Source organism: Silene latifolia, unplaced genomic scaffold (assembly GCF_048544455.1).
Source record: "Silene latifolia isolate original U9 population unplaced genomic scaffold, ASM4854445v1 scaffold_73, whole genome shotgun sequence".
In the NCBI taxonomy this organism is placed as follows: Eukaryota; Viridiplantae; Streptophyta; class Magnoliopsida; order Caryophyllales; family Caryophyllaceae; genus Silene; species Silene latifolia.
The window spans coordinates 1,487,704-1,507,375 of record NW_027413640.1 but is presented as its reverse complement, the minus strand read 5'-3'; the positions used below and the strand labels follow the sequence as shown (position 1 = coordinate 1,507,375).

At 38.5% G+C, this 19,672-nt stretch overlaps 1 non-coding gene across 1 annotated transcript; it reads left to right on the top strand.

Moving 5' to 3' along the window:
• The first annotated feature begins 18,371 nt into the window (after positions 1 to 18,371).
• On the top strand, positions 18,372 to 18,478 carry LOC141640228 (small nucleolar RNA R71). Its single transcript, XR_012542917.1, has one exon. It is a non-coding gene; the product is annotated as a small nucleolar RNA R71 (small nucleolar RNA).
• The last annotated feature ends 1,194 nt before the right edge of the window (positions 18,479 to 19,672 follow it).

Genomic DNA, 19,672 nt, shown 5'->3' with positions numbered 1-19,672 from the left:
GCTAAGTATCCCGAGTTCGGCAATGAACCTAGAAACTTACGTCTAGCGCTGTCCACTGATGGAATGAACCCACACGGAACATGAGTAGCCAACATAGTACTTGGCCAGTAGTGTTGGCTATTTATAACTTACCTCCATATGTGTGCATGAAAAGAAAGTATTTGATGTTGTCGTTGTTAATTTCCGGCCCTAAACAACCTGGAAATGATATAGATGTATATTTGGAACCTCTTCTAGATGATTTGAGATTGTTGTGGGATAGTGGGATAGAAGTATTTGATGAATATAAGAACAAAACTTTCAATTTGAGAGCGATGTTATTGTGTACAATAACTGACTATCCGGCTTATGGCGACCTTTCTGGGCACACAGTTCATGGGAAAGAGGCTTGTCCATTGTGTGGAGAGGATATCGAGTCTGAATACTTGAAGTCTTCTTGTAAGTATGTGTATATGGGAAATGGGAGGTTCTTGTATCATGACCATTGTTATCGCAAGATGCAGAAAGCATTCAATGGAAGACAAGAACTTCATCAACCTCCTAGAATTTTGAGTGGGCATGAAGTTTATCAGAAAGTAAAGCATATTGAGATAGATTATGGGAAGAAGAGCAGCTCTAAATTGTCTACTCGTGGGTATAAGAAAAGATCCATATTTTTTGATAAACTTCCATATTGGCCTGACCTGGAGGTCAGGCATTGCCTCGATTTCATGCACATTGAGAAAAATGTCTGTGATAATATTATCAATACCCTTCTGAATGTTCCTGGTAAAACAAAGGATAACGCCGCAGCTAGGGAAGATATGAAAATGATGGGTATTAGGCTAGAGTTGGCACCACAGAAGAGAGGTAATCGTACATTTTTACCGCCAGCAGCTTATACTCTTTCACGGAATGAGAAAAAAGAGTTATGTGCATGCTTGAATGGAATTAAAGTGCCACATGGTTATTCGTCGAACATCAAAAGCCTAGTATCGATGCAAGACCTAAAACTCACCGGGTTAAAGTCACATGATTGTCACACTTTGATGCAACAATTACTACCTGTGGCTATTCGTTCCATTTTACCTGAAAAGGTAAGATATGCTATAACTAGATTCTGTCTCTTCTTCCAGTCCATATGCGAGAAAGTCATCGATCCCGATGATGCGGATTCATTGCAGGACCTCGTTGTAACCTCTCTTTGTCAGTTGGAAATGTATTTTCCACCCTCTTTCTTCACTATCATGATTCATCTGACCATTCACTTGGTCAGGGAGATTTTGTACCTTGGGCCCGTGTACTTGAGATACCAGTATCCTTTCGAAAGATTGATGAAAGTCTACAAGGACTATACATCTAATCGGTATCGTCCGGAAGGTTGTATTGCTGAACACGCTATTTTAGACGAAGCTCTTTCATATTGTTACGCTCATCTCTCCCCTGAGGAGTTGATTGGCGTTCCTAAGAATCGTCATAGTGACTGGATGACCGGAAAAGGTATTAGGGGCCGGTTTGAAAAAATTGTGACACGTGAAATGTTGCATTTAGCACACACGTTTGTGCTAAACAACAAAGATGAGGTGCAACCTTATATTCAACAACACAAAGATGAGCTCAAATACGATCACCCAAATAAGACCGAGAAGTGGATTGCGAATGAGCATACGAAGACGTTTGCAGAGTGGTTTAGGAATATTGTCTTAGAGTATACGGATCAAACTGGTGATGACATCTCTCCAAGGTTACTACGTCTTGGTTTAGGTCCAAATGGCAGGGTCACCATTTACAACAGTTTTGCCATTAATGGATATAATTTTTATACCCGCGAGCAAGATGAGTTGAGCACAATGCAAAATAGTGGTGTGAGTTCTGAATTTGAGGCAATGCACTTTGCTACTTCAAAAGATAAAAAGCCTATTTGGGGAAAATGCCTTTATTATGGTGTTATTCAAGAAATATTGGTACTAGATTACATTGATTTCACAATGCCTTTGTTTCGATGTAACTGGGTTGATAACAACATCCATTGTGTCCGAAAGGATAAGATGGGATTTACGTTGGTCAATCTGGGTAAGGTTGGCAATAATAAGGATGATCCTTTCATAATGGCGTCCCAAGCTAAACAAGTGTTCTATGTCACCGATCCTATGGATAAGAAGTGGTCTGTTGTACTGTCTATAAGGAGTAGAAGGAGTAGTCCATCCGATAATGGTGATGATGATCAGGATGTCGTTTTTGAGGGAATGGATCACTCTACCACTGTATCTTATTTCGACGATGTTGACACTGATCATGAGGACACTGAAAGCATCTATATGCGTGATGACCATGGTGAAGGTATTTGGGTTAACGAAGAAACTATGACATCCAAGAAACGCCCCGATCCCGAGATAGTTCATCGGACACGTGATATGGACGACCAACATTTTGAGTCATTTTCGGACCAATAATTTGATGGTTTAATTTATTGGTAAATCAATAATGGTCATTGTTAAATAAAAATTCCCAAATTTTCGTAGCTTAGATATCTTTGGTGTTGGTGTTGAAATTTTGAATAATGTTGATCTTATTATTAGATGTGGATCTTTGGTGTTGAAATTACTAAATAATGTTGCAGTATATGGTGCTTCTGCTGTTACAGTATGTATTGTTACAGGTTTGGACTGTAATGGAATTACAGTAATTTAAAAAAAAAAAGAGGTTCAACAATAACAACGGTTATAGTTACATTACCCGTTGTTATTACAATCAACAACGGTTATATTTAAATTACCCGTTGTTAATACTTTCAACAACGGTTGTAGTACCCCTACCCGTTGTCATTGATTTTTTTGACATATTTCATTTTGGCGCAAATTTGGTGAAAATATATTACAACGGGTATATTTTAACCGTTGTAATAAAGATTTGACAACGGTTGACTTTTATTGACCCGTTGTTATTAACATATAACAACGGTTTTGCTTTGAGAACCCGTTGTCAATAGTTTGTCTTAATAAAAAACTAATTTACAAACACATACAACATACCATACACAAACACACACAACACCTGTTCAACCGTTGGTATCCTGAGTTTATTCTTCTCTCTTTCTCGCTTTTTACATTCTCGTCGCCGGCCGTCGCCCAGTTTCCGACGCCCAGATTCCGTTGCCTTCCCTTATCATCCTGCTCATTCTCTTTATCATCATCATCATTATCAGGTATGTTCACTTTAATTTTGTGTTTCGTCATTAGGGTTTTAAGACGATGATCATCTTTTTTCTTTTTCATGCATCTGTTTGTTTTACGTCTTCTTTGTTATCTTTATCATCCCGCATCATCTACTTCACTCCTCTTATTAGGGTTTAGGATTTTAGAAGCTCAATCTGTTGTTTTAAATTTTCATTCCTATTAGGGTTTAGGGTTTTAGATAATACTCTGCATGTAAGTACGTTGTTAAGTTGTTCATTTCCTATATCATTCATATTTGGGTTTTAGGATTATCATGGGTGAAAAACGGAAAAGAAGTCAAAAGAACAATAAGCCTGGGGATAATAAACCTGGTGAGAGGGGTGCTACGAAGTGCCAGAGATGCCTTGCAGCTATAGCCGCTAAAGAACCGATGGAAATAACATGGAGTGAGAAGGGTTTCCCTACTGGTCCAAATGCGGGTTTTTTATCCAGTTGGATTGGATGTTGCACAAGACAGTTTGTGCCTATCCATTTAGATGATTTTAGAAATTTGAATCCAAAATTGGCGGAGTTATACTTGGCTCGTGTAAAGGAAGCCTTTATTATACCCGATGAAAGCCATGATAAGTATTTTACGCATAAGGCAGCGGATGTCCACAGGCAGTGGAGGTGTGACTTTGCTAGGGATTGGTTGTATGTGGACAAGGCAACGGGGGAGATGCGTAAGAGCCCACCGGGAGACAATAAGTGTCCCACCATCAGTCAGGAACAATGGGATCTTTTCAAAGAGATGAGAACTACTGAGAAGTTTCAGGTTAAATATCCTCGCCTTTTAACGATTTACCTATCATTTTTTTAATTAATGAGTCCTTTATATAATCTTTTTATTATCTCATCTACTTGCGCTTTTATATAATTATTTGAAGGCCGTTAGCAGAAGAAATCATGCTAACATTTCATGCAAGAAGGGGAAATGGTATGGTTCTCGAGGCGGTTACAGAAAGATAGAAGAGAACCTCGTAAGTAGCATGCATTATTCCCCGGCCTGTGAGACTTTATTTTTTTAATCACACTTGGACTTGCATTGACACACATTTACATGTATAAATGTTACCATGTTAATGTGTAGGTGGCAAAGGGAGTGACCAACTTGGATCGGCATGTAACTTATAAAGAAGGGCACACGCCTAAAGGATCCCGGTCGTCGCGTGACAAATATGATGAGGAAGTTTTGGCCAACATAGTAAGCATTATTTTATTAAGACGAGTTCATTACTAAATTTATTATTTTAGTCACAAATATAATTTGAAGTTTATTTAATATATTATAGGACAACGTATTGAAAGAGGTAGAAGAAGGGAAATTCACTCCCAAAGGGTCGTAATGACGTTCTTGCTAGAGAGCGATCGGCCGACCCGAACATCCAGGTCGTTTGAGGGGCGTCCCGTTACGAGGTTGAGTAACGAAATATTATGGGACAACTGCCCCGATAAAGAAGAAAAGGAAGACTAAGTCCGAGAAAGCCGACATGGTACCATTAATTCTATTATTTTCATTTAAGTTCAATTCACATGTTATTGTTGGGATAAAAATTCTTTGAAACATTACATTCTTGCATGACTTGATTAATGGCATCCGTACTACTAAAGTTGAATGCTGGAGGCAAGCTTTCCGAAGAAGAAGTGAAGATGATGGAGGATGTCATTAACAAAGGGGGTAATAAGGTACAACAGATTTGTCAAGAGGCCGCTACTACCTTGGCAATACATGAGAAGGAAGTATCGGTCAACGAGATTGAAAGATCGGTACCTAATGCTTCTGGAAGTCAGAATAACTAAAGCCGATCAGGTACCACCTAATACTTCCTTAATTTTCTTTTCTTTTTTTTGGGTAAGATCAGGGGGTGTGTTCCCTGCCAGCTCTAATGTAACTTCTGACATCGTGCCATTGGTTAATTTTATTAGGTAAATAATGGGTCTGAAAAGGAGATGCAACTTGAAAAGACGGCTGCTGGAAAACAGCATAGATCCCCTTCAAGTCGGTTCCTGTTTTTTGATAAGGTATGCATACATGAAGTGTTTAATTAGTTAAATTTATATGAATTCTATTAAATTTTGGGATATAATAATGTATGTGTATATTCTTCAGGCCGTAAACAAGAGGGTAGTAGTTATTCTTGCTGACCCTAAATTCGAAAATCCAAATGTGCGTGTTGGCCGGGGTCTCGTAGAAATGCAAACCAAATCAGCAGCGGTAACTGTAGTAGTTCATGGTGAAAAACTTTTGCCGAATCATAGAAAAGTAGAGATAACTACAGTCTTTCCAGGCCATGAAAACTTTCAACTGCCTGTCCCAGTTCGTGACGACATTAACATTCTGGGAGATGCGGTTGGGAGTTTCATCCAATGGCCTGAAACTCACATCTACTTGGCTCGGTCGTCTCCGCCTCAGCAGCCGAAAGCAGTTGGGGTAAGAAGAAATACCTTTATATATATGTTACATTTTTAATTGTTGAATGTTTTTATATGTTATTTTTTTTGGTAAGGAACAAAAAAGCCGGCTTTGGCAGATAAGCCTAATGTCCGGGGACTTGATGAGGTATTTAATTAACTTCTCCATTTTTATGAAAACCTCCCTTTAATTTTTTTTGTTTCTGTATTTCTAAAAAGCATGGAAATTTTTTGTATGTAGGGAACAGAAAAGCCGGCTATGGCGGATAAGGCTAAGTCCCCGGACATGCCAACTACCTCGTCCAGACAACAACTTGATGAGGTATTTAATTAACTTCTCTATTTTTATGAAAACCTCCCTTTTATTTTTTTTGTTTCTGTAATTTCTAAAAAGCATGGAAATTTTTTGTATGTAGGGAACAAAAAAGCCGGCTAAGGCGGATAAGCCTAAGTCCCCGGACGTGCCAACTACCTCGTCCAGACAACAACTTGATGAGGTATTTAATTAACTTCTCCATTTTTATGAAAACCTCCCTTTAATTTTTTTTGTTTCTGTATTTCTAAAAAACATGGAAATTTTTTGTATGTAGGGAACAGAAAAGCCGGCTAAGGCGGATAAGCCTAAGTCCCCGGACATGCCAATTACCTCGTCCAGACAACAACTTGATGAGGTATTTAATTAACTTCTCCATTTTTTTAAAAACCTCGCTCCCTTATATTTTGTTTGTATTTCTAAAAAGTATGCATGGTAATTTTGTGTAGGGGACAAAAAAGACTGATAAGCCTAAGTCCCCTGCTACTACTACCTCATCATTGAAAGAGCAGGTTGACGAGGTATTTAGTTAAGTACGCTTTTATTTTTATTACTCCAACTAGGATATGTTACCTTTGGATTTTTTATTATTTTAATTATCTACATGTGTAGGCTGGTGGTAGTAGCACAAAATCAAAGAATCATTATTTCCCCAACCTGAAAGAAGTTAGGCGTTTAAACGACACACAATATAGTGGGAAGGATTACATGCAAAAAGTAAGAACGACCACGATGAGGAAACTGCATGAGGAGGCTGGCCGTCGCATAGAAACCGAGCAATTGATAATTATTCCGCTCGAGGAGGATATTCTAGGGGTTGAGCGCGAAGCACTTATGTCATGGGATATGCTAGCCATTTGGGCTGGCCTAGACTTGATTGATGTCCAACACGTATTTGTTTGGATGAAGTAAGTTTCTTAATAAATAATTTCATATTCTAATATTCTGACTACTAGATAGTGTTTTAATTAAATACCGGAATTAATACCGTAATAATGTAGGATATTGAAATTGAGAGTGATCCCCGAGAAGAACATTCCAGCTGATCAATACGAATTCCTGTGCCCATATGTTTTATCTTTATTTATTCCGCAATTCTCGTTCGAAGAACGGGTAGATTATATTGCTCAGCAATTGGCGACACCCAAGAAACTGATTTTTGCCGCTTATAATGAAAAAGGGTAATAAACAAATTAATATTACATTTCCCCCTACAATTGCATTTTCATAACTAATATATGTACTTGTTAATAATGATGATGTCTCTTGATGTAGGACTCATTGGGTGCTAGCAGCCATCATGCCGACAAAGAAGAAAGTCTTTTGGTTGGACTCTATACATAATCCACCAAGCGAGACTTTTAAGCGCTTGATTAATAAGTAAGTTTATAATATTGATTTATTTATAATAACATTAAGTTTCAATTTTTATTTATAGCAAAAAGCTCATTTTTGCCCCTAAAAAAATGAGTGTCTGCCTCTTTTTTTTTTTTTTTTTTTTAAAAAAAAAGGGCCTTTGAGAAGAGAAGAGCTAACGAGCAGGATCAACCCATGAAAGATTCTGTTGATGGCCTTGATTTTATTACAATAACAGGGGTACGTGCTCAAATACAATACATTAAGTGCAAAAATCTGTGTTTAATACTAATACAATACCTAAAGTTCAAGATTCTGATGTGAGCCTTCTCTCGTCTGTTTGTTTTTATGTAATAATAGGCCCCTCGCCAGCCGGATAGCATACAATGTGGATACTACGTTTGCCGGTTCATGTTGGAGATTATTAGGCGAATATATATCCTTATTCCAGAAAAGGTTAGTAATTTAATAATGTGTTTATTACTTTTTTTAAATTAGAGCTGATGTTGTCTTGCTTGCTTCGCTATACCATGATGTTGCTATGCAAAGTATTTGATGTTGTTACAATAATGTCTTGTCTTTGTTTTTTCCATGAGTATGTAATCAACCCGTCACAATAGATTCAGCAGTACTCAAGTGTAGATATAGACGAGGTAAGGGACATGTTGGGCAAATACGTCTTAGAAAATAGAAATGCATGATACTCAGAGTTTAGATCAGCTTATTAGTAAATTTTTTGTTGAAGTTAGGGAATGCTGATTAGTTCATGTAAATTTAACTCCTTCTTGTAAGTATATATATATATATATATATATATATATATATATATATATGATGTTGCTGTTGTGGTTGAATTGAATCTATTGAGTTCTGATGAACTCATTTGTGATTTATCTTGGTCTTTGGTATATGGTCTTCTTGATATATGCAGGTTTTTGAATGACATGAAACAAATTTAATTTTTAAAAACATTAAGAGTTCGTAATAAAAACGGTTACTAAAAAAAAACCGTTGTGAAGACCTTTCACAACGGTTACTAAAAAAAACCGTTGTGAATACCTTTCACAAATACCGCGCATAATATTCAACAACAGGTTTTAAACGAAGAACCGTTGTTAAAAGTCTTCACAATTTTGGAGGGAAAGTTACAACAACGGGTTTTAAACTAAGAACCGTTGTTAATAAAAATTTAAACAACGGGTATGTAGCATATACCCGTTGTTACTACAAATTTCAATTTTGGAGGGAAAGTTACAACAACGGTTATACATATGACAACCGTTGTTATATTATTCCCACCAAATTTTAGAAACACTTTCCAAAACGGCTTACACGCAACAACAACGGCTTTTAACCGTGGTTAATACTTTCGACAACGGTTTAGGTAAATAACCTAACCGTTGTAAATACCTTTTACAACGACCGCTTTAACAACGCCCGCTTTTTGTTTTTACAACGGTTTCTACCCGTTGGTATAGCCTGTATCTGTAGTAGTGAATATTTGGTTAATTACATTTTAAAAGGTAATTTAAAACTTTTTATTTCATTTCTTTACATTTCAAAACTAACATATTAGTCATAAATGCACAGTCATCCGTGGTTCCACATACCATGTCGGTTTAAACCCAAGTACGATAATAAAAATTGACTAATTACAAACAAATGAACTTAATACAATAAGTTCATATTCATTTTTTTAAAACTATTCATGTCAAGCTTGCAAAACCGAACCCGACGTCGATTATTGTCAATACAATGATGATTATTCAAGTCCCGTTCCTCACATTAACACAAAAGCGGTCTAAACTACCCATTCAAACAAAGACGGGTTCAAACATCCTCTTTACAAACCGTTTTACAAAATGTTTTCAACAGGCAGAAGACATCCCCTTGGATCGTCTGCTGCCCCGACCCTAAACAGGCCAATTATTTTCCAGTTTTCAAACCAGGACAGGTCTGCTTGCATCGCCTGATGGCTCGCGCCTCAATAGGCTGCCTGATACAGACCATGCTTACTTTCCAGCACTTGTCTAGGACGATCCCGACTTCGGTTAACCCGAATACAGGACGGATCAGATGGCAAGGCTGCCCCTTTTACTTTGTAATTGCAAAAACGCCTTTCTAAGATAAATGGATCACGTTATGCACCATAAACCTAACTCGGTAAATGGATGTTTAATTTCTGTCTTGCATGCAAATCAACATTAAATCCAATTTGATATCAATTACTTGATATTTGGATAAACAGCCGACATAGAAAGCTCACATGTTAGGTTCAAACATGTGGATGCGCATTCATGCATTTACCCGTCTTATCAACTTTTGCATTTAACCAACCAAGATCAATCAGTAGAGGCCGCTACCGCGGGCGGGATTGGGTGTCCGATTAAAGGGCTTCCTAATGCGTACCTTCACCTCTTACTCAGAAACTTTGGATAGTGTACAACCTTATCCAGGGCGTACGAGTCATTCTAGAGATATGATGTTAAAGAGCGACGACTCCTTATCTTTAGCACCTATATCAAACACCACTTTTTGCCTTGGTTGACCTAGGTATAAAGTGGATTTGAACGGGTTGGGTGATCGTATTCACTTGGGAGGTTTAGTTTTGGGTACTTGTCGTTAGGATCACCTAGACCAAAATAATATTTATAACTCCACAAACAACTCTACTATTAGTAAAGAGGCAAGTAAAGATCGGATCCCAAGGGACGGGTATTGAAGTGAGATTTTCATTTGCAAGTAGCGGTGTCTAGGGGTGTCACAATTTGGGGTTGGAATAGAAGATCACTAAACTGAATAGCAATGAACGTAAACAAGCAAGATGATTAAAAAGGGATGTAAACAATTGATAAAAGGCACTAGGGTGTCATGGGGTCATAGGGGATTCATGGGAATTGATCATACAAACATATTCTCAAATTATAAGCAAGCAATTATTGTTGTGATGGATCGAGTTGGTTTATATCTTACAATCCTAGGAAAGTTTGGGTCCCAGAGCCAAATCGATTAGATTTTACAACACCTACAAGTCGACTTAATCTTCCCTACTCAACTATATGCATGGTCTAATGAGACTCGAGTTGGTTTATGTCTTACAAGTCTCATTGAAAAGATAAGTGATGGGTAAAAAATGCAAGGATTCATAGGCTCGCATTTCATCAAACATAACATGTGCATAAGTTGAGATCACAACAAGCAAGCAAATAAACTATGAAAACATATTAATTTAAGCATGAATCATCCCCCATGTTGGTTTCCCCTAATTACCCATTAACCCTAGTTAAGGAAACTACTCACTCATTATCATGATGAACATGCTAGCAAGTTTGTCAATCATAACAACAAAGTAAAACATGATGAACAAATGAAGATGATTAACAATAATTAAAAAGGGATTAAGAGAATTATACCTACTAATGATTCCAATAATAAAGCAAAGAATAATAGAAGTACTTGATGATTGATTGGAAGGTTGTCAATCTACCAATAATAACCCAAATAATCTTCAATTACCCAAAATGAAAGATGAACAAAAGAGAGATTAAGGAAATGAGATTTGTATTAAGATTTGATTAAAAGTTGATTACAAGATTAAAGAGAGATTAGATTGATATAAACTACACTAAAGATTGATAGGAAGAACATGATAATCTAATTAGACTAATGGGGTATTTATAGTGGGGATTAGGTACACAAATTAGGGTTTACTAAGGGCTTAAATGACGATTAAGTCCTTGAGGAATCGCTCATCTCAGAAAAATATGCGAGTCTCATTTTTGCTAGTCTTTCCGAGGTATGCGCATCCTTCATAGAACAAGAAGAAAACGAAATAGCTGTAACACAATTCGAGCGTCCAGGGCACGGGACGAGCGGATTGTCTGGCTTTTGGACGAGCGGATTCTTGGGCTGGACGGGCGGATTGTGGTTTTGTTGGACGAGCGTCGCTCTGAGGAAGACGCTCGTATTCCTTGTCTTGTACGGGCGTCCAGTGGGCAATCCGCTCGGATTCTTGATCAGCTTCTTCCCTTCTTCTTTTCTTCCTTCTTCTTCATACAATCCTTGGTGATTTCATCGGAGATGCAAGGATCTTTTGTCATCATTGCCCAACTACTACAATATGTACAAAGGCCTTCTAGTCTTGTCTTCTCTTTGATGCTTGGTCATTGAATTCAATCAATTTATCTCCATTTTTCCATGAAAATGCAAGGTTTGCACTCCTTTCCTACCAAGGGATCAAAACCTCAAAGAATATGCAAAACAAAGGACTAAAGACAATAAATGACCTAAATATGCACTAAAAAGCATGGGAACAAGGCTAACTCGGGGACTATATATGCTCAAATAATGGTCACATCAAATATCCCTAAACCGAACCTTTGCTCGTCCCGAGTAAAGAGGTGACAAAAACTAGGACCGTTATTTAAACTAAACTAATAGCATAGCCGATATGAGACAATTAGCGGGTCTCACTACGCCTCTTCAACTCACAACAAGACAACCATGAGGTAGGATGCCTTCTTGCAAGGGAAGGCGAGTCTTGCCAAAATGGCGACACATCCAAGCATTAAAGCACATAAAATCAAGTAATGGATGCATCTACAAAAGAATAGCCACTTTCCTCATCTAAGTGGCGGAAATTATCTACAAGGGAAGCAATTCAAGGGTACACACTCCTTCATAGATGCAATTTCTTCAAACTACTAAGCCTAGAAGGATACCAATAAATCACCTCCAAGTTGTGTCAAGCTAGGGTACCTCTATCCTCAATCGTTAAATGCTTTTGTCAAGAGTAGACTCTCTATGGTGTTAGAAACACTGGAGGATCGCGGAATTCCCCCTCTTGCCTAGACACGAAGAAGGGTCGTCCCCTCTCTACCATGCACAAAAATGGATACGATGGATAAAGGGATCGAGAGTTTTTGAGTTTCATTTGGGAGTTTGCTTTGTTGTTTTTGTTTTTCCCCCCAATTTCTTGTGGCATATAACATTTGAGAACACTTTCTTTTGCCATTTCTTTTGATTTTTGGCAATTCAACACTTGACAACTTTCAACTTTTTGCATTTTTCTTTTGAACATTTTCAAAGTCACCCCATTTGTAGTGAGGGTGCTTATATTTGAAGCATAGGAGTTTTTATTTTTGTTACTCCTCTTTTATTTTGATGCAATTTGTGCAAACTTTTTGACTTTCATTTCAATTCTTGAACTCAAATTTTGAACAATTTTTGTGCCCATTCCCTTTTTGATGACAAAATATGGTAGAACATGGATGATGGTTGCATGTTTTCAAGGGTCACCTTGGAATAAACGGTAGCCAAGGAGTTATCACACCATAAGGTACTCTTGACTAGGCCTTAATCCATGGGTCAAAGGATACTAGCATGACACATCCTAGGGTGTTTTACAAGTATTCTAAAAAGCAAAGTATTAAGAAGAAAAAACATCTACTAAGGCCTATATACACTTGTCAAGCTTCCCAAGTAGACGGTTTCACAAAAATTTCTAACATGCAACTACATGCCATGATGCAACTAACATATATACATCCTAATGCATATGATTCTACCAACTAATATGCCAAATAATCTAAATGCAAGTCCTAGATTCACATTGTTTATACCGCATCAATCAAAATAAAGCCACATAGTCATTAACATAAAGAGGAAAAAGGAGATTGGAAAGATCATACCATGCGGTCTTCAATATCCTCATGTCTCGGATGTGGCGTAGTCGATCAATGTGAACAAGGATAGACAAACATAATATATACAAATAATATATACACAAGACTACACTACAAAGGAAATGAACTTCTTTTTAGATTTTCAACTTTTCAATTTTTTTGATTTTTTCGAAATTTTTGATTTTTTTTGGAGTTTTGAATAAAAGTTAAGTTAGAATTTCCCATCCCCACACTAATATGGGCATTGTCCTCAATGGCCAATATGATAGGAAATTATGCAAGTATGATGAATGATTTCTATACTAAATGCAAGCTATACTAATCTACACTACATGATGCATGGGTTTTTGTTTATGACGGAGAGCGTAATTTAGATTACCTCCCGTTGCGTATGCATGTACTTCCCTAAACCGAGATAGACATTATTTCTAATGTCTTAAATTTTGGGGTAGTTCATGCACACAAGATGCAATGCATGAAACTATATATTGTCATTTTGGATTTTTCATGTGGGAACAAAAATGAACACCTCAATGGGGCCAAGGTGTTAGTCCTCATGTTGCTAGGACTCTCCATACTATGATCAAGATAAAAATAAAGAAAACAAAGAAAGAAGTAGACAAACCTCAAGAGGGTAGGAGCCTCCAAAGTTTGCTAATCCTCCATCATATTGTCATTGTCATCATTTTCCTCCATGGAAGTAGAATCATCTCCACTCTCATCATCACTTCCCTGATCTTGCTCACTTTCCTCATCATCTTCATTAGCCTTTTCTTCTTCATCTACCTCTTCATCAACACCCTCATCATCAACAACCTCATCATCGACATTCTCATCTTCACCCGGTCTTTCACCCCTAGATGTGCTTGGAAAGAAAACTTCCCTATCCGCCCAACTAGGCAAAGGACATGATGGATCAAGTAGTCCTTGCCTAGCTAAATGAAGGAGGGGTGGATATTGGAACAAGTATGCATCTACTCGATCATTATAAGCTTGTTTATGCATCTCTCTCATGAGGAGAGTCATGTAATCATTGCCCACTTCAACATCTTTGGGTTTGAACGCTTGGTATTTGAATGGGTAGGGTGGTGTGACAATGGAGGAGGAGGGCTCTTCAATCTCGCCCCTTTGTTGACGGATGATGTACTCGGCGTCCTTGGAGAGTGGAAGAAGGTAGTTTGTTCGATGAGCACTTAATCGGCATATCTTGGAAGGCAAAGTGAAAGATCTAGCATCATTGGTTAGCCACCCATAGTTGGTGTCAAGAGAGTTATGCTTGACCCACTTATACTTGTTAATCATGGCGTCCATGTCAATGAGATGACCCCCTTTGATCGCCACATAGGTGTTATCCTTGTTGAAGTTTGCGTCAAAGTGCTTGGCCAAGAGAGTAACTAGACCTACATTTATAATATGAGCGGTGCCTTCCTTACCACAATCAACATTAAGCCATCTTTCCATCAAAAGCCTTAGAGCATTGTAAGGCTTAGTGAATTCCCTTCCTACATTTAAGGCCGACTCAAGTAGAACACAATCGAGCTTGGTGAAGTGATTAGTGCCTTTTCTTGCTATTATAGTATTCCCGATGACCTTGTGCCACACTCTAATGCCCGGATGGTGGACTAATAGAGCGCGACAAGCATGAAAGCTCAAAAATTTCTTCCCGGAAATCGCCTCCCAAAGAGGAGCGGGGTCATACTTTTCGGGCATCTTGTGATAATATGGTGTATCCCTAAGGCCTAATATCTTACCCAAAACATCAAAGGTGATGCGCCTATTCACATTCGCAAGACGAAACTCGATGTATTCTCTAGTCTCTACCTTAGTCACTTTCAATGAACTTAAGAATTCCAAGGTAAGGGAGGGGTATGTCAATTCTCTTATGGTGAACAATTTACCCAAACCCATGGCTTCAAAGAAGGCTTTTGTTTGTTCAAGGACACCCAATTTGTTCAAGGTATCTTCACAAATGAATTTGGTGGGCAAAATGGCTTTCTTAGCGTACTTGGCAAATGTATCCCTATGGGAGTTGGAAATGAAAATTACCTCCGGATAGTTGGATAATTGAGCGAATTCCGGAGTTGTTGTTGTTGTTGCTTCGAAGGGAGGATCTTGTTGTTGTTGAACTTGCAAGTTTGCACTAGAAACCACCATAGCCATTGAAGCTTTCTTTGCTTGAAGGCTTTGTTGCCTTTTCGAAAGTGTCTTTGCCTTGAGTGCCTTTGTTGCTCCTTTTGTCCTTGCCATTGTTGATTATATCAAGAAAAGATTGAAAATCTTTAATTTCTAATTATACCCAAATCGATTTAAGATGAAAGGATTTTTCTTTGTATTTCAAAAATCGACTCAAAGGTTGAAGACTTTGGTGCTTGGATTGATTATTGTTGCAAAAGGAGTGATTAATTGTTGTTATAAGGAAGTTTGAATTTGATTTTGTTGAATTTGGTTGAGGAAATCTTGTTTTTGGTGATGGAGAGGATGTGAGTTTTGGGGTTTTGGGGTTTATGGGTAGTGTTTGAATGAATGAATGAACGAAATGAATGTGGGACGGTGTATTAAAACACCCGAAAAAATTCAAAACAGCTGGGGAAGACGAGCGGATTCCTGTCGGGACGCTCAGATTCTGCTCAAATGGGCTTCAGGAAAACTCGCCTAAAGACGAGCGTCTTTCAGTAAAGACGAGCGGATTCTGATTGTGGGACGAGCGGCTTTCCCCAAAGATGAGCGGATTCTCTTACAGGAACTTTTCTTAATCTGCACTGGCAAAAAGACGACCGTCTTTCTACAAAGACAAGCGGCCAGTTTCAGACGAGCGTCTTCTCAGCTTGGATGCTCGGATTCTCTTACAAACCAAAATTTTTCATTTTGCATCTCATTTGGACGGATGGATTCCTCCACAGACGCTCGGATTCTTGTAAAACGAGCGGATTACCCTTAAACCGCTCGGACTCCTCCTGGTCTACCCGGATTTAGGTCCATCCGTGCACTTGCATAACTCGTGTCATTTTCATTCTTCAAAATCCCGTGTTCTTCATTGTAGGGGCACTACAAAGGCATGAATAGGCTAGGCAATTGCTATCCCCACACTAAGCTAAGGCACTACACATCAATAAAATCATTAGTCTCTCCCTCCCTTCTCTAAAAAATGATGAATATCTTGATCATGGCACAAAAATCCATAAATGACAAAAAATGCAATGTAAGAATTAAAATGCAAGTTAGGGAGTTAGAAATATTTACAAATGGTGGTTTGGAGAGGACTCCACCAAACTCTCATCCTTAGCGAGATGTCATGGGGGCATGTTCAAGGTGTTGTTGATGTTACTCAACACCTTGAAGAAGTAGTCAAAAGCTTGTTGATTATCATGATAAAGATCCTCAATAGATCTTTGCACTTGTTGTCCTTCATGTTGGTCTTGATCGATAGCATTACCAATATAGGGATTGAAAATCCCTTCAAACTCATCATCCCAAAGACCACAAACTTCGTCTACTTGATCATTAAAAATCTCTTGAGTTGATAGAGACAACTCTCCTCCTTTCTTGATTTGGCCAATGAGGCCATCCTCTTCACTTGTCATGGGTGAGCTTTTCAAGCTCTCTTTGTTGTTATTCACTTGCTCTTTTGATGGAGCATCATCAATTTTCTTTTTCCATTGAAATTCCGACTTCTTCCTATCATCCTTCCGGCTATAATGATCAACCATAAAACATGGTTCATGCAAACGGGGAGCTCTCATGGTTTTGTCAAGATTGAAAGTTATGCTCTCATCTCCCACTGCTAGAGTGAGCTCTCCATGCTTCACATCTATCACCGCACCCGCGGTGTGCAAGAAAGGTCTACCTAGAATGATTGGAATATTGGAGTCTTCTTCCATGTCAACAATGACAAAGTCCACCGGGATGAAAAATTTCCCAACTCTTACGGGAACATCTTCCCATATCCCTAATGGTGTCTTCGTCGATCTATCGGCCATTTGGAGTGTGATATTGGTGCATTTAAGCTCTCCCATCCCTAACCTTTTACTCACCGAATACGGCATAACACTCACACTAGCCCCTAGATCACATAGGGCTTTGTTGATCGCTGTGTCGCCAATGGTACACGGTATTGAGAAGCTTCCCGGATCTTTAATTTTCGGAGGTGAACTCCCTTGAATGATTGCACTACTCCCCTTAGTGAAGGCGATAGTCTCAAGCTTCCGGATCGACTTCTTTTTCGTAAGGATGTCCTTCATGTACTTTGCATAGGCCGGAACGTGATTGATTAATTCCGTGAAAGGAATCGAGACTTCCAAATTCTTCACGATTTCCATAAATTTTTCAAGTAGGTCATCAAATTTGGGCTTAGCTTGACGACTTGGAAAAGGAAGTCTAATCACAATGGGTTCCTTCTCCTTGGCCTTCTCTTCACTTTTCTTTGAGACTTCTTTTTTTGATGGTTCTCCATCCTTGGAGTTTTGCACAACTTCTTCTTTGTCACTAGCTTCCACAACTTCATCCTCAACTTGCTTCTTTGGTGCTTCATACCTCGTACCACTCCTCAAGTGAATGGCACTAACCGTTTCATGTCTCGGGGGATTACTTTGAGGTGGTAATTGCCCCTTTTGTCTTTGTGAGCTTGAATATGCTAGTTGAGTCAATTGGGTTTCCAACATTTTGGTGTGGGCTAGAATGTTGTTGATGGTGATTTCCTTTGCTTGACTATCCTTTTGAATTTCAGTGAAAAACTCTTGTTGATTCTTTTGCATTTGGAGGACCGCTTTTTAAACATCAAAACCTTGGTCATTTTGTTGATTGTATGGATTTTGGTTTTGGTAACCTTGGTTTTGGTTGTAAAAGGGTCTTTGATTTTGGTTTCTCATGGGAGGTGGGGTGTATGTTGGTTGAGGGTTTTGAACATTTTGGCTTTTGTATGAGAGATTTGGGTGGAATTTGGTGTTTTCATTGTAATAATTTGAATAAGGGGTACCACTATTGTATGCTTGAAAAGCATTCACTTGTTCATTTGTTCCCCTACATTCACTTTGGTCATGTCCCAAAGTTCCACAATTCTCACATATCCCACTTGGGATTGATAAAGATGCCGTCATGGCATTAACATGTTGCTTTGGTGATTTTGAGGCTTCTTTAAGTCTAGCCATATCTTTTTCGAACTTCAAATTGATGGTATCAATGTGAGCACTAAGTTGAGCACCCAATTGAGTAATAGAGTCCACTTTATGCTTTCCTCCTCTAGTAGCCTTGCGAGGTCTACTATATTGTGAATTATGGACCGCCATTTCCTCAATCTTGTTCCAAGTTTGATTATCGTCAACTTCGGTGAACATACCATTTGATCCCATGTTGAGAATGTTTCTTGAGTCTTCATAAAGACCATTCCAAAATTGTTGTACCAAGAACCACTCACCAAGTCCATGATGAGGACATGAGCGACAAATTCCCTTGAACCGCTCCCAAGCTTCATACAAAGATTCTTCATCTCTTTGCTTAAAGCCCGTAATTTGAGCTCTTAGCATGTTAGTCTTTTCCGGTGGGTAGAACTTTTTGTAGAAAGCTAGAGCCAATTTCTTCCAAGAGTCAATTCCGAGAGTAGCCTTATCAAGGCCTTTCAACCATTGTTTTGCGGTGCCAATTAGAGAAAAAGGAAATAAGACCCATCGAATTTGGTCTTGAGTTACACCGGTTTGAGAAATCGTATCACAATAGTCACAAAAAGTCTCCATGTGAGAGTGAGGGTCTTCACTAGGCATCCCCCCAAATTGGCTTCTTTCGACTAATTGGATAAATGCGGATTTGGCAATGAAATTTCCGGTTAAATGATGTGGTGTGGGAGTACCATTGGGTAGGTTCTCCTTGGTTAGTACGGAATGTGATGAAAATTTAGGCATTGTGGGTTGATTTTGTGTTGGATTTTATGTTGGGTTCTCCTCACCTTCTCTTGCAAAAGGGTTGACGGACTCAATAGTGTTTGGTTGAATATCTACAACCTCACCAATACCTCTCAAAGTACCTCTAGCAAGTCTTCTATTGTTTGTCAAAGTCCTTTCAATTTCGTGATCAAAGGGTAACAAGTTACCTTGTGATCTTCTAGACATGCAAAATATCAAACAACTCGAAAATAATTAGAACAAACCTTGAGGAGTTTTACTTCCCCAAGGCAAAGAAAGACACAACTAATAACAATCAAAGAAAATCTAAATCAAGTTAACACCGTCCCCGGGAACGACGCCATTTTTGGTCGTACTCACTTGGGAGGTTTAGTTTTCGATACTTGTCGTTAGGAGCACCTAGACCAAAACAATATTTATAACTCCACAAACAACTCTACTATTAGTAATGAGGCAAGTAAAGGTCGGATCCCAAGGGACGGGTATTGAAGTGAGATTTTCAATTGCAAGTAGCGGTGTCTAGGGGTGTCACAATTTGGGGTTGGAATAGAAGATCACTAAACTAAATAACAATGAAAGTAAACAAGCAAGATGATTAAAAAGGGATGGCACTAGGGTGTCATGGGGTCATAGGGGATTCATGGGAATTGATCATACAATCATATTCTCAAATTATAAGAAAGCAATTAATGTTATGATGGATCGAGTTGGTTTATATCTTACAATCCTAGGAAAGTTTGGGTCCCGGAGCCGAATCGATTAGATTGTACAACACCTACAAGTCAACTTAATCTTCCCTACTCAACTATATGCATGGTCTAA